Source organism: Parasteatoda tepidariorum, chromosome 2 (assembly GCF_982258835.1).
Source record: "Parasteatoda tepidariorum strain Cologne lab strain chromosome 2, Ptep-v5.0, whole genome shotgun sequence".
Taxonomy (NCBI): Eukaryota; Metazoa; Arthropoda; class Arachnida; order Araneae; family Theridiidae; genus Parasteatoda; species Parasteatoda tepidariorum.
Window position 1 is genome coordinate 86,514,206 of NC_141756.1, and position 13,575 is coordinate 86,527,780.

At 31.1% G+C, this 13,575-nt stretch overlaps 1 protein-coding gene across 1 annotated transcript in view; it reads right to left on the reverse strand.

Moving 5' to 3' along the window:
- The window catches only part of LOC107439866 (glutamate receptor ionotropic, NMDA 3A-like), a 310,237-nt gene that overhangs the window by 19,980 nt on the left and 276,682 nt on the right, over nt 1–13,575 (reverse strand). The gene's annotated exons all lie outside the window — the stretch shown is intronic.

Consider the following 13,575-nt stretch of genomic DNA (forward strand, 5'->3'; position numbering starts at 1 on the left):
AGTTATTCAAAGTGATCTTCTTTTTTTGGCATATTGTATGTCTCAGACTTTTTTTGTAATTATTGCTTGTAAGGTAATGCAACGACATTTGCAGAAAGAGTTTTAAGCAGAAAGTATTTGCATAGCTGTTTTTTTCCACTGCAAGTGCCAGGAAAAGTCGGTCGAATATTCGGTCGAAGTCGAATATAAAATATGCGACTTTTTTAAAATTCGATTTCTCAGAAACTATGAGACCGATTAAGTTCACATTTTGCCATGCAAAGTTATATTCTTTAATATGTTGTAATAATTAAAGTTCTTTCAATCTTTTTTCGATCATTATTAAATAAAGTAATAAATGTTTACTAAAAGCTATTTTCGGCTTGTAATTAATTATTTTTTTGATAAAATTTTATAATTGTGTGCAAAATTTTTTCAAATCGCTTAAAACGTTCTTGACATATAGCGAAATGCGCAAAAAAGTAAAATTCACTTTAAGGGATCTAAACTTTGGACCACTCTTCGGACCAAATAATTGGGACGTTTCCCAAATTGTGACTACCCCTTATATTTTGGGGATCAGAAATCCGAATCCATCGAAAAAAGGTATGTTTATTCAGAGAAAGTACAATTTTCGAGTCTAGTTTCGTAACTTAAATTATCGTCTGCACTAATTTATTGTAATATTTGATGTCAATCCCTCAAATCATCAAGATTGAGTCCTGGAAAGTGAAGTATCGATCATTATATCAAAAATTATTCAAAGTCGTTAATTTTTTTCTGCACTGTATTATGATGCATTGAATGATGTAGAATCATATTTTCATAAATCTATTGGGAAAGCTAGAAAAGCATTGTAGTTCAACTTTAAACTAAAAAGAGCCTTTTTATAGTTTTCGAAACTATTTATATCATATTTTTTTTTCTGTGGTAATTCTTTTTAAAAGTAATTCTAAACTTAACATTTAGTCTTATTTTTATAAAATTGAGTTTCAAATGCCAATGCAAAAAAAAAAGAAAAAAAAAAAGAAATTAATTAAAAACATTACTTTACAGAATGAAGTTAGCAGAAATAATTTATGTCCAAAATATTTGTCCGAAATTTGCGGTGCAAATTATAAAATTAATTTCTAAGTTGTACATAATAACATGTAGTCATACTTTCATTAACAAATTCTAGTTTTTGGTAATGTTTTAAAGATATCTTAGCTCCACAATTAAAAATCGTCATTTTCACGTCATGATATGCGTAGATGCTATAGCCAAAAAATATTAGCCTTGTGGCACATATCTGTAAAATTAGTTTCTAAACTGTCATCAGTAACGTGTAGCGTGTAGCCATGTTATTATAAACAAATTTAAAAATTGCTAGACACTTTTTTTAATATTCAATTTTATATATGAACCACTTTATTAAGTTTCTTTTGTAGAATCTATTTATGTTCTAAAAGTAAAGATTTCGAGTAGTCAATTGGCAAAATATGCCAACAGATAATGATTAATACAAGCACCCTTTTTATCTTTTTTTCTTCCCATCTGGGGAAAGTCAGCATTCTTTTTAAATGATGCACCCTTTTTATCCTTTTTTCTTCCCATCTGGGGAAAACTCAGCATTCTTTTTAAATGATGCACCCTTTATATCTTTTTTTTCTTCCAATCTAGGGGAACTCAGAGGGGCCCTAATTCTTTTTAAACGATGCAACCTTTTTATCTTTTTTTCTTCCCATCTTGGGAAACTCAGCAGGACCCCAATTCTTTCTAAATGATGCACCCTTTTTATCTTTTTTTCTTCCCATCTGGGGAAACTCAGCAGGGCCCCAATTCCTTTTAAATGATGCACCCTTTTTATCTTTTTTTCTTCCCATCTTGGGAAACTCAGCAGGACCCCAATTCTTTCTAAATGATGCACCCTTTCTATCTTTTTTTCTTCCCATCTTGGGAAACTCAGCAGGGCCCCAATTCTTTTTGAATGATGCACCCTTTTTATCTTTTTTTCTTCCCATCTTGGAAAACTCAGCAGGGCCCCAATTCTTTTTGAATGATGCACCCTTTTTATCTTTTTTTCTTCCCATCTGGGGAAACTCAGCAGGACCCCAATTCTTTTTGAATGATGCACCCTTTTTATCTTTTTTTCTTCCCATCTTGGGAAACTCAGCAGGACCCCAATTCTTTCTAAATGATGCACCCTTTTTATCTTTTTTTCTTCCCATCTGGGGAAACTCAGCAGGACCCCAATTCTTTCTAAATGATGCACCCTTTTTATCTTTTTTTCTTCCCATCTGGGGAAACTCAGAGGGGCCCCAATTCTTTCTAAATGATGCACCCTTTCTATCTTTTTTTCTTCCCATCTTGGGAAACTCAGGAGGGCCCCAATTCTTTTTGAATGATGCACCCTTTTTATCTTTTTTTCTTCCCATCTGGGGAAACTCAGCAGGACCCCAATTCTTTCTAAATGATGCACCCTTTTTATCTTTTTTTCTTCCCATCTGGGGAAACTCAGAGGGGCCCCAATTCTTTCTAAATGATGCACCCTTTCTATCTTTTTTTCTTCCCATCTTGAGAAACTCAGCAGGGCCCCAATTCTTTTTGAATGATGCACCCTTTTTATCTTTTTTTCTTCCCATCTGGGGAAACTCAGCAGGACCCCAATTCTTTCTAAATGATGCACCCTTTTTATCTTTTTTTCTTCCCATCTGGGGAAACTCAGCAGGGCCCCAATTCCTTTTAAATGATGCACCCTTTTTATCTTTTTTTCTTCCCATCTTGGGAAACTCAGCAGGACCCCAATTCTTTCTAAATGATGCACCCTTTCTATCTTTTTTTCTTCCCATCTTGGGAAACTCAGCAGGGCCCCAATTCTTTTTAAATGATGCACCCTTTTTATCTTTTTTTCTTCCCATCTTGGAAAACTCAGCAGGGCCCCAATTCTTTTTGAATGATGCACCCTTTTTATCTTTTTTTCTTCCCATCTGGGGAAACTCAGCAGGACCCCAATTCTTTCTAAATGATGCACCCTTTTTATCTTTTTTTCTTCCCATCTGGGGAAACTCAGCAGGGCCCCAATTCTTTTTGAATGATGCACCCTTTTTATCTTTTTTTCTTCCCATCTTGGGAAACTCAGCAGGACCCCAATTCTTTCTAAATGATGCACCCTTTTTATCTTTTTTTCTTCCCATCTGGGGAAACTCAGCAGGGCCCCAATTCTTTTTGAATGATGCACCCTTTTTATCTTTTTTTCTTCCCATCTGGGGAAACTCAGCAGGACCCCAATTCTTTCTAAATGATGCACCCTTTTTATCTTTTTTTCTTCCCATCTGGGGAAACTCAGAGGGGCCCCAATTCTTTTTAAATGATGCACCCTTTTTATCTTTTTTTCTTCCCATCTGGGGAAACTCAGAGGGGCCCCAATTCTTTTTAAATGATGCACCCTTTTTATCTTTTTTCTTCCCATGTGGGGAAACTCAGCAGGGCCCCAATTCATTTTAAATGATGCGCCCTTTTTATCTTTTTTTCTTCCCATCTTGGGAAACTCAGCAGGACCCCAATTCTTTTTAAATGATGCACCCTTTTTTATCTTTTTTTCTTCCCATCTGGGGAAACTCAGCAGGGCCCCAATTCTTTTTAAATGATGCACCCTTTTTTATCTTTTTTTCTTCCCATCTGGGGAAACTCAGCAGGACCCCAATTCTTTCTAAATGATGCACCCTTTCTATCTTTTTTTCTTCCCATCTTGGGAAACTCAGGAGGGCCCCAATTCTTTTTGAATGATGCACCCTTTTTATCTTTTTTTCTTCCCATCTTGGGAAACTCAGCAGGACCCCAATTCTTTCTAAATGATGCACCCTTTCTATCTTTTTTTCTTCCCATCTTGGGAAACTCAGCAGGGCCCCAATTCCTTTTGAATGATGCACCCTTTTTATCTTTTTTTCTTCCCATCTGGGGAAACTCAGCAGGACCCCAATTCTTTCTAAATGATGCACCCTTTTTATCTTTTTTTCTTCCCATCTGGGGAAACTCAGCAGGGCCCCAATTCCTTTTAAATGATGCACCCTTTTTATCTTTTTTTCTTCCCATCTTGGGAAACTCAGCAGGACCCCAATTCTTTCTAAATGATGCACCCTTTTAATCTTTTTTTCTTCCCATCTGGGGAAACTCAGCAGGACCCCAATTCTTTCTAAATGATGCACCCTTTTTATCTTTTTTTCTTCCCATCTGGGGAAACTCAGAGGGGCCCCAATTCTTTTTAAATGATGCACCCTTTTTATCTTTTTTCTTCCCATCTGGGGAAACTCAGCAGGGCCCCAATTCATTTTAAATGATGCGCCCTTTTTATCTTTTTTTCTTCCCATCTTGGGAAACTCAGCAGGACCCCAATTCTTTCTAAATGATGCACCCTTTTTATTTTTTTTCTTCCCATCTGGGGAAACTCAGCAGGACCCCAATTCTTTCTAAATGATGCACCCTTTTTTATCTTTTTTTCTTCCCATCTGGGGAAACTCAGCAGGGCCCCAATTTCTTTTAAATGATGCACCCTTTTTATCTTTTTTTCTTCCCATCTGGGGAAACTCAGAGGGGCCTGAATTCTTTTTAAATGTTGGAATTGTAAATTGTTTTACGAAATTCAGCACAGTTGCATTTCCATTAATAAAATAACCGATACAACCAAAACATCAATTTAAAAACGCAATTATAATATTAAAATTTCGATTAAATTTTACTCTAAACAAACAAAATTTCAAAATATTTTTAAAGACTTTTTATTTTATTTTTGCTTATTTTAAATCAATCTTTGATCAAAATTAAAATGCAATTTAAGCTTATTTATACTGCAAATCTTTAGTTCATATCTACGGTGGCTAGTTGCAGTGGGTACCGGAATTTTTTCTTTTTTTTTTTAGTTAATATTAAAACCTTAAGCTCTTGAAGCCTTCAAACTTTATATGCGCAGTGAACATTTCAAAACTTAGTCTACCTTAAAATTCTACAAGTTAGATTTTTTTTTTTTGAGTTATGCTTGGCGAAGAATTTCGACAGCAACTGAATTTAGAAAAGTCTATTTTATTAAAATTTCTAAACCAAACAGTCTGGTGAGTAGGAAAAGAAAAATATTGAAGGTTTATGGTTTGAAAAAAAAATGTTTCAAACACTCTCGTGAAATATTATTTTCCGCTTTTGCAAAATTTGAATGAAGTAGCGCTAACTTACCAAATTGTCCCATCGTTTTTGTTAAATTAAGTATAAAACTCAAGTTCTGTACACACTTCTTATAAAATGATTGTAAAGCATTCTTCGATGTCTAACCCTCTAAATTTATATATTTTAGTACAATCAAGATTCAATTAAATTACAAGCAAATACTATTGCAAATCTATAGTACTGAAATGATTTGCTTTTTTTTACAAATATGCTTCACAGATATCTGATTGTAAAATGTGGATCTATAAATATGTAGCAAAACCAAAACTCCTTCAATTCTACCTGAGGAATGATCGCAATGAAATTCAAGCTGATCGTTAAAACATATTAAAGACAATTATTGTTCCGACTTACTTTGTTATTATTTTTTATTCTAATAAAGCAGTCTTCGATTTCTTACATGAAACAAATGCAAATGATTCTAAATGAATAATCCCGATAAACTGACGTGGAAATATAAACTTGATTATAATCTTCATTGGTTTCAAAAAATGTGAAGATAGTTACAAGAGTATTCGAGCGCTCATAAATAAGCTCTCATTCTCAAGATTCGACAGACGTGAATGAAGAAAACAAAAATGATTTGTGAAATAGAACTTGATAAGTTTCCAAGGAAAAATGACAAAGAAATGAAAGTGAAAAACGAAACTAAAAACAGTGGTAGCCGAGAGTGAAACAGAAAGAGAAAAATAACTATTGGTGATAAAAAAAACTTGAAAAATCGCTGAGGCCGAAAGAGGCAAATAAGGGCAAAATGCATTTCCATGCGCAATGGGGAACTTGTGTCGTTAGCAAGGGAATCGACATTCATATGAATGAAACAAGATTCCAGGGTATCAAGATGAGCTGATGTGACAGGAGTGGAAAGAATTTTGGCATTATCCAAATCATAATCGCTTATCGGATGTTGAGAGATGAATTTTCAATTTTCATCTGATGCGGTTTAGTACTTGGGAAAAACTACGTTTATGTTGACTTTTTGTCCTGTAAACATAGAAAAATGCATAACTCCAGCTGTAATTAGATGAATGCAGCTCCTCCGTCTTGTTTTTGAAACTATTTTTTTTCCTAATAAAAACAAGCAATTAGAAAACGTATCATATTCCTAATAATTTTGTCTTTGTCCTGCTTATTAAAAATATTCATCATTGATTGTTTTGAGAACATTATAATAACACGTATTTTTGTATAAGGAACATATTTCTTTTTACGAAAATATTTTTATTTTACTTGAAACGAAATGAAAAAAAGGAGAGAGATAAAAAATATCACGTGACAAGATCCAGATAGAGAACAATACGTTCCCGTTTTTTTCTGGGAAAAGGGATGTTTTCTTTTATAACTTTTCAATAAACCAGATATCTTGCTTAAGGCTAGAGAGGTTCAAGAGATAGATAAAAACATCACAAAGGAAGAAAAAGCTTTTACTACATGTATTTTTTACTGATTCGGAACATTTGTATTCGATTAAAATCATCAACGTCTCTCGATTTTGTTCTCTTAATGGGTTTTTCTTATTGTCAGGTCAAATTTTATTGCAACTTCATTTTATAAATGCGAAAGACATTTCTTACGTGAACAAACTGAAATAAGTAAGCAATAATGTCACAGCCATGAGCTTCTTTTTGAAATGTCTTTAAGAATTCAAAAAATTGTGTATTTTTGTCTGCATGATATTGATTGATTGTAAAGGTTTGATTGTAAAAAATATTGTAAAAAAGTTTGATTGTAAAAAATATAGGATAAAAAAACTTTTTTTTTAAAATGAGATTTTATTTAAAAAACCTTTTTTTAACGTGTGATAAAAACCTTTTTTTTGTTGCAAGAAACTTTCTTTAACGTACTTGACAAAACGTATAACAAACGTTGACAAGCGTATGTCAAAAACTGAATTTGAAATTATGGAAAAGAACGTTATTTTTATTTTGAAGTGAATAGTTCAGAAGAAAATTAACTCATAAATGCAATAAAAAGAGTATTTAAAAAATTTCAATTAAGCTTAATTCTTACGCTTAATTTTTTTAATTTCGATTATTGTATAAAAAAATTATAAATTTGAATTTTTCTTAACATTTTTTAACTGTTTTAGTGTTACCTGAGTACTCTTTTTGTCCCCTATGTTGAATCTCTTATAACTCTAAAGTCATTTGTGCTAGGGTTCTGAAATTCGGACAATGGCTAGAAGGTAAAAGGAGCTATTTTACCCCCGATCCTAAAAATCATTTAAAATTTTCAACAAGAAAAAAAAAGTATTAAAAATTAGTAATTTGCTTAATTTAACAACGTAAAGCAACCGGGAAGAGCAATAATTGAATAAAAAAAATGAAAATATTTAAGCTGTATTAATTGTGTCGGTGTACATCTTTTAATTTTGTTCATGAATTTGTTGTTTGCAAAGCCAGCCAGCTTTTGTTTCTTTGCAAAATAATTCCGGAAAGTGCGTCTTTTTTTGACAAGAGAGCACCGCAAGAGTGAAAGTATGTCTTAGCTAGTCAGAATTCTAAGGATAAATTGACAGCACCACTTTGCTACTTCCTCAATATAGAAAGGGAAGGAAGTTTTCTCCAGCTCCCTATACCCATGGTACTCCTCAGAGATCATACCCATGGTACTCCTCAGTCTTTTCAACTGCAGAGATTTTACGAGCACGTTATGTTGATTAGAGCTCTAGTTAATTAGAGAGAGTTAGTAGTTTAAGTAGTCTAATCTAACTTCGACTCCGGACTTTTTTTAGAGTTTGAATCTCATTTCGATTTATACTCAATTAAAATTTTCACCAAATCCCAGGAAAGTATTAATTGTTTTGACATCATCTTTGATCATATTATTTGAGACGTAACTTAATTAATGCTTTAACTTCTAATTTAAACTTCTAACTCTTTTAACTTCTAATTGCTAATCTAAAACTGGAAAGCCTCTATCTTTACTTTTTTATATCTGTTGTTAATAGCATAGTTAATACATAGTCTCTCGTTTAAATGCGATACAAATACACCTCAAACCGAATTTTACTGTTTTGGGTTCTACTTAGAAATTTTTTTTTCTACCTCATTAATTTTTAAAGAAATTTTAACTAATTAAATATACATTCTAACTTCTATTAAATTCTAAGAAAAATTATTCTTACCAGAACTGCTACCAAATTAAGTTAACTCTTAGCATTTTTTTTCTTTCGTGAAAGTATGTATCCACTTGATTTGTTTCCCCATTGGCACTAAATTAATTTAATCGCTCTTTTTCCTCAACATACTCATTTCTCATATTTTTTGAACTCTGTAAGAGCAAATCTTTTTGTTGCTTTTTGTTAAAATCTGGAGAGGTTAATGTATATGTATGTAATATAATTCTCGGTTTTTTAAATTAATACTGATGTTATAAATTTAATCCTTTGTTAATTATATAAAGATTACCTTTTATAATTTTCTATGTAGCGACGAGAATATTTCAAAATTTATAAACACCTATAATACAGCTTAAAACATTCTTATTATAAGTTACGTGGTTCAAATTACGACGGTGTCTGCTTGATTTGCTTATTGTTGCCATTTTTCGTAGACAAAAGTGCTTGACAAAGTATCAGTTCCATATGGCTCATGTGTTAGAACCACCTTGAAATCAGCCTAACCGTGAGAGTTTTTCACCTCAGGCATTAAAAACATTTTGAAAAAGCTCACCTACCTCCTGATGCGAGTGATATCATAGCTTGACAAAGACCTTTCGAATTTCTTTGTCTTTTGGGTTAGGTTCAAAAATATGAAACTATGAACAATGAGATCTGCACATAAGCTATATGAATTGTCTAATTCTGGTAAGATTATAAAATAAAATAAGGATGACAGAGATCTTAAAAGTCGTATAGATGAAGTAGACGAATGTGATATAAAAGAAATTAGTTTATTAAATAAAAATGCACTTTAATGTTTTGGATAAGATTTTATATAATTTATTTCAATCGTGTCTTCTAACATAATAAGTTACAACATTTTGAATTTATAAGTTTTATTTTGTTTTCAATTTTACACTTATACGTTTCTCTATCATGGAATATAAGCATTTGTATTTATGTATCTAATCAGAGATAATAGACAATGTATAGTATTAATTTATCTCAATATTAATTTTATCTCCTCTTATTATTTTCTTAAACTCCTATCATTTATCAAATACACTACGTTCAATGTATTGGGGAACCTTTAGCTCATTTTTATCAATTAAATAATATTTTGCGATTTAATTTTTGTTTGTATGATTGCAACTTAAAAATTTAATTGTATTTACCGTCATTCGTTACAAATTCTAACAACAATATAAAATTATAAAAAAAGATTCGATTCTTTAATTTATTTGAAAAGTTTTATGACATATAAATATAGTTTTATTTGAGTCTAGTGTGTTTAATTTCATAACCAAAATATAAAAATATACACTATAACTATATCTTACAACATGCAAAGAATACTAAGCATTAAAATGTATTACTTTTTCTGTAATAACTAAAATTAATCATAAAAAGTTCATTAAGTTTAATTAATTAAAAAATAAATTGTATTACATGAGTTAATTTTCTTCTAAACTACATAGTAATAATCATATTTTCTGCTTCGAATCTCAGGAGGATGAGGATTGAAATTTTGTTAGCCTAGATAATTATTAGTTTGTCTTAGCAATTATGAAGGCTGCAACTTACAAAGAACGTAACTCAGGTCTTACTTGCCAATTAAGTTGCATTTTTGTATAAAAATATTTTCTGGTATGTAATAATAATGATACGTGAATATTTAGGGTATGGTGGTTGTTGCCATTAAAAATTATGTTTTTATATTAAAAACATCGCCAATTTTTTTCTCAATTCACACAAGAATGTTTTTGTTGGTTTCAAATTTATTTTAAATGTAATAAAGCAACCTTACTTTCGAACTTTGCGTTACTTTCTGTAGATGTTAATATACAGAAAATGATTTAAAAGGTGTGAATTATGTTAAAATCAACTTTCTGGAAAATATACAGTTAGGGAGATAAAGTCAAAATTACTATCGTGTGTAAGCATTTTTTATCAAATTGATACAAAAATGCAACATTATTGTCACTGTTTTAATCACATTGCATTTTGTTTTTTACAAATGAATCACTGTTTCAAGATAAACTATATATTATCCATTTGATTAAACTTAACCTTTTATCTACTGACGGTACATATAAGTAGCAATCACTTTAAACTAATTAATTAAAGTGGTGTTTTTAAGTACCACTTTATTTAATTAGTTCTGACAAACTAAATTTCGCACCGGGAAGATTTCTTTTCTTGTATATTCTTTAATTATCAATATGGCAGCCAAAAAAATATATTATGAAAAAATTTTCAGTAGTTCATAATGCAGAGCTCTAATAAGCAGGAAATAGAGCTCTTGCCTCCCAATAAAGTGCCCCAGGTTCAAATCCCAGCGACGGCTGGCCAATACGAGTTCCGTACCCGGCTAGCACCGACCTCAGAGCTGAAGTAAAATATCCTCAGTGGTAGACGGATCATGGGTAAGAGTCCCTTTGAGGTCAGGATAATCGTGGGAATTTTTCGTGATTTTCCTCTACATATAACGCAAATGCGAATTAGTTCTATCAAAAAGTCCACCACGAGGACAAATTTCTCACACTATTTGCTTCAGGAGTTCCCTTGTCTTCTGGATTGGGTTCAAAATTACAAGACTACGGAGTTGAGCATTGGTAGACTCGTACGCTTAAGATTAGGTCGGCTATTCAATGATGGTTATAAAATAAAATATAATCAATAAGGAATTATCTCGCATATCAAAATTTAATTTCCTGAGCGTATTTTTTGCTGATATGTATTCCAATTTTTGAATTGTATATCAGATGATTACCTGGAGGCAAACTTTTTCTTTTTGTTTTTATCAAAAATAAGTAATAATTTTTACAATGAAAAATTATAGTGCAGTGATCTTTTAAACTTTACTTACAGCCCACGCCATTACTCATTTCTAATTAAAGACAAAGGTTTCCAGAGTTCAGTTCCTGTTGGTACTAAGCAAAAGAATTTGAATAATTGAATTCCATTTTTTGACTAAATTCGATAAAAATGATTCTTAGGAAGATTTATGCCGCCTTTTTTTTTTATCATTTAGAGATTATTTAAAATTTATGCCACAAGGAAGTCATTAGTCACAACAGCCAATACATTGCAGTAAATGAAGTATGCGTTTATGTGTGAAAAATCTGCAAACCTTAGTGTGAATTCAATCATAAATCTTTTATTCAATCAATAAATAGTTTTCTTTTTATTGTGACAAAATTTAATGAATGATGCGAAAAAGTAAAATGACTTTCGATTGAGGAAAGCTTGTTTTACAAAATGTTCACAACATTAATTTAATTACTAGTTGCTATGGAGTTTATAGTTTTTTTTGTTGTAATTTTCCTATTTTTGACTCTTATATTAAATGAAAACTAATTTATCTAAGCACTACGCATTAGTTTTATTTAAAGAAATAAATAATCACAGTAAATGGATGGAATTTTTAATTATAAAACTTTGAACACAATTTTAATTTCAATCTTATTTTTCAATATCATAAGTGGAAAATATCATTAGAATTAATGGAAAGGATTTTAGCTAAACTAGTAGTGAAAATACTCGTATTTATGGTTAGTGATCTATTTGCATTTTAAAATGATTAGAATATATTCGTTATTGATGAGAGGGCTGCTCTCTTAAATAATGGTTAAATTCTACTAATCATTACGCTGCTTAAGTTATGCATATTTAAGAGGTTGAGAGGAGAGGTTGAGAGATTAAGAGGTTATTGCAGTTTTAAGATGTTGAACCATATTGAAAATAAAATTTAATGCAATATTAGTAAGACATTAAGTGAGTGATAGTAGCATATCATTTTAATATGCTAATAACAGTCTTAAATTATTTGTTAGAACTTGCTAGCACCAAAGCAAATTTGAATCTGATTATATTTCAACCTGATACAATTCAACGTCAACCTGAAAGTTTACTTAGGCAATCAACTGCATTTTTTCTTATTCAGCTTATAGAATAAACACTATTGTAAGAGGCACTTTTAGTTTTTGACATTTTTTAAGTTGCTCAAGAAATACTAAGAAAATTATTTAGCAATTTATGAGGTGTTTAATTCAAGCAATTTTTCTTATTTAATCATAAGGTTTCAAGCTTTCTAAGGTTTAAGGGACCGACACTAAATTGCGAAAGAAAAGAAGTGTTTTTGAACACCCTACGTCAGAAAATCACGCAATAAGCTTGTAAATTGCATAAATTACTTTGGTTGTTGTTTGCAACAAATGTATAAAATTTCGTAAATCTAGCTTACATATTTACGGAGATATGATTATTTTTACAAACTCATTTTTATTATTTTGCTGTGAATCGTATTACAGTGAACTAATAGAAAAAAATTTGATTTAAATATCTTAAAAGCGTAAAAAGTTTCAAGCAATTTTCTAAGTAGTTTTTGTACTTTTTGAAAGAGAGCAAAATTAAATATGTGAAAAAACAATGCGAGTTTTTTCACATGTTTAATTTTGTTCTTGCTGTCCGTTTATTATAAGGTAGTGTAATTTGCAATACTACATAATAAAACTTGTGGAAAACCCCCGATTATTTTGAGCTGTCTTTTAAAAAGTACATATTGTCTTTTTAAAAATAGTGCAGTCACTATTTTAAGTTACGAAAGCAGGCACAAAAACGAATTTTCTCTGAACCTACTGAACATACCTTTTTTCGACGGATTTGGATTTCTGACTCCCAAAGTATAGGGGGTAGCCGCTATCTAGGAAATTTGGCCCCAATAGTTCGGCCTGGAGAATGCTCCAAAGTTTGGAACCATTAATGTTAATTTCACCTTTTGCGCATTTCGCTATATCTCGAGAACTTTTTAAGCGAAACGGAAAATTTTTATACATAATAAAATTTGTTTATCGAAATATAATTCCATGCAAATAATAACTTTCAGTAAGTATTTATTAATTTATTTAATAATGATCGAAAAAAAACTGAATTGTAAGATATAAAATTTTTTGCATCATAATAAAGAATATAATTTTGCATTAAATTTGAGCAAAATCGGTTGAGTAGTTCCTGATAATTTGATTTCTCAAGAACTATTCCTGGTGTCCGTCAAGGTGGTTCGTTTTTTAACTCACTGTACATATACATAAGTATGTACGTATTTCTATACATATGTACTACATAGGTAAAATATGCACTACATAGGTAAATTATAACATAATAGAAGAAATATCAGTTCTCTATAGAGCTTGCTCATTTGGCTGGACTGGCGTCTAATGCTATTGTTATGCTAAATCTCCTTATTGATTTTTAATACTGAAAATTCACGTAACTGACGTCAGTTTTAATGCAGT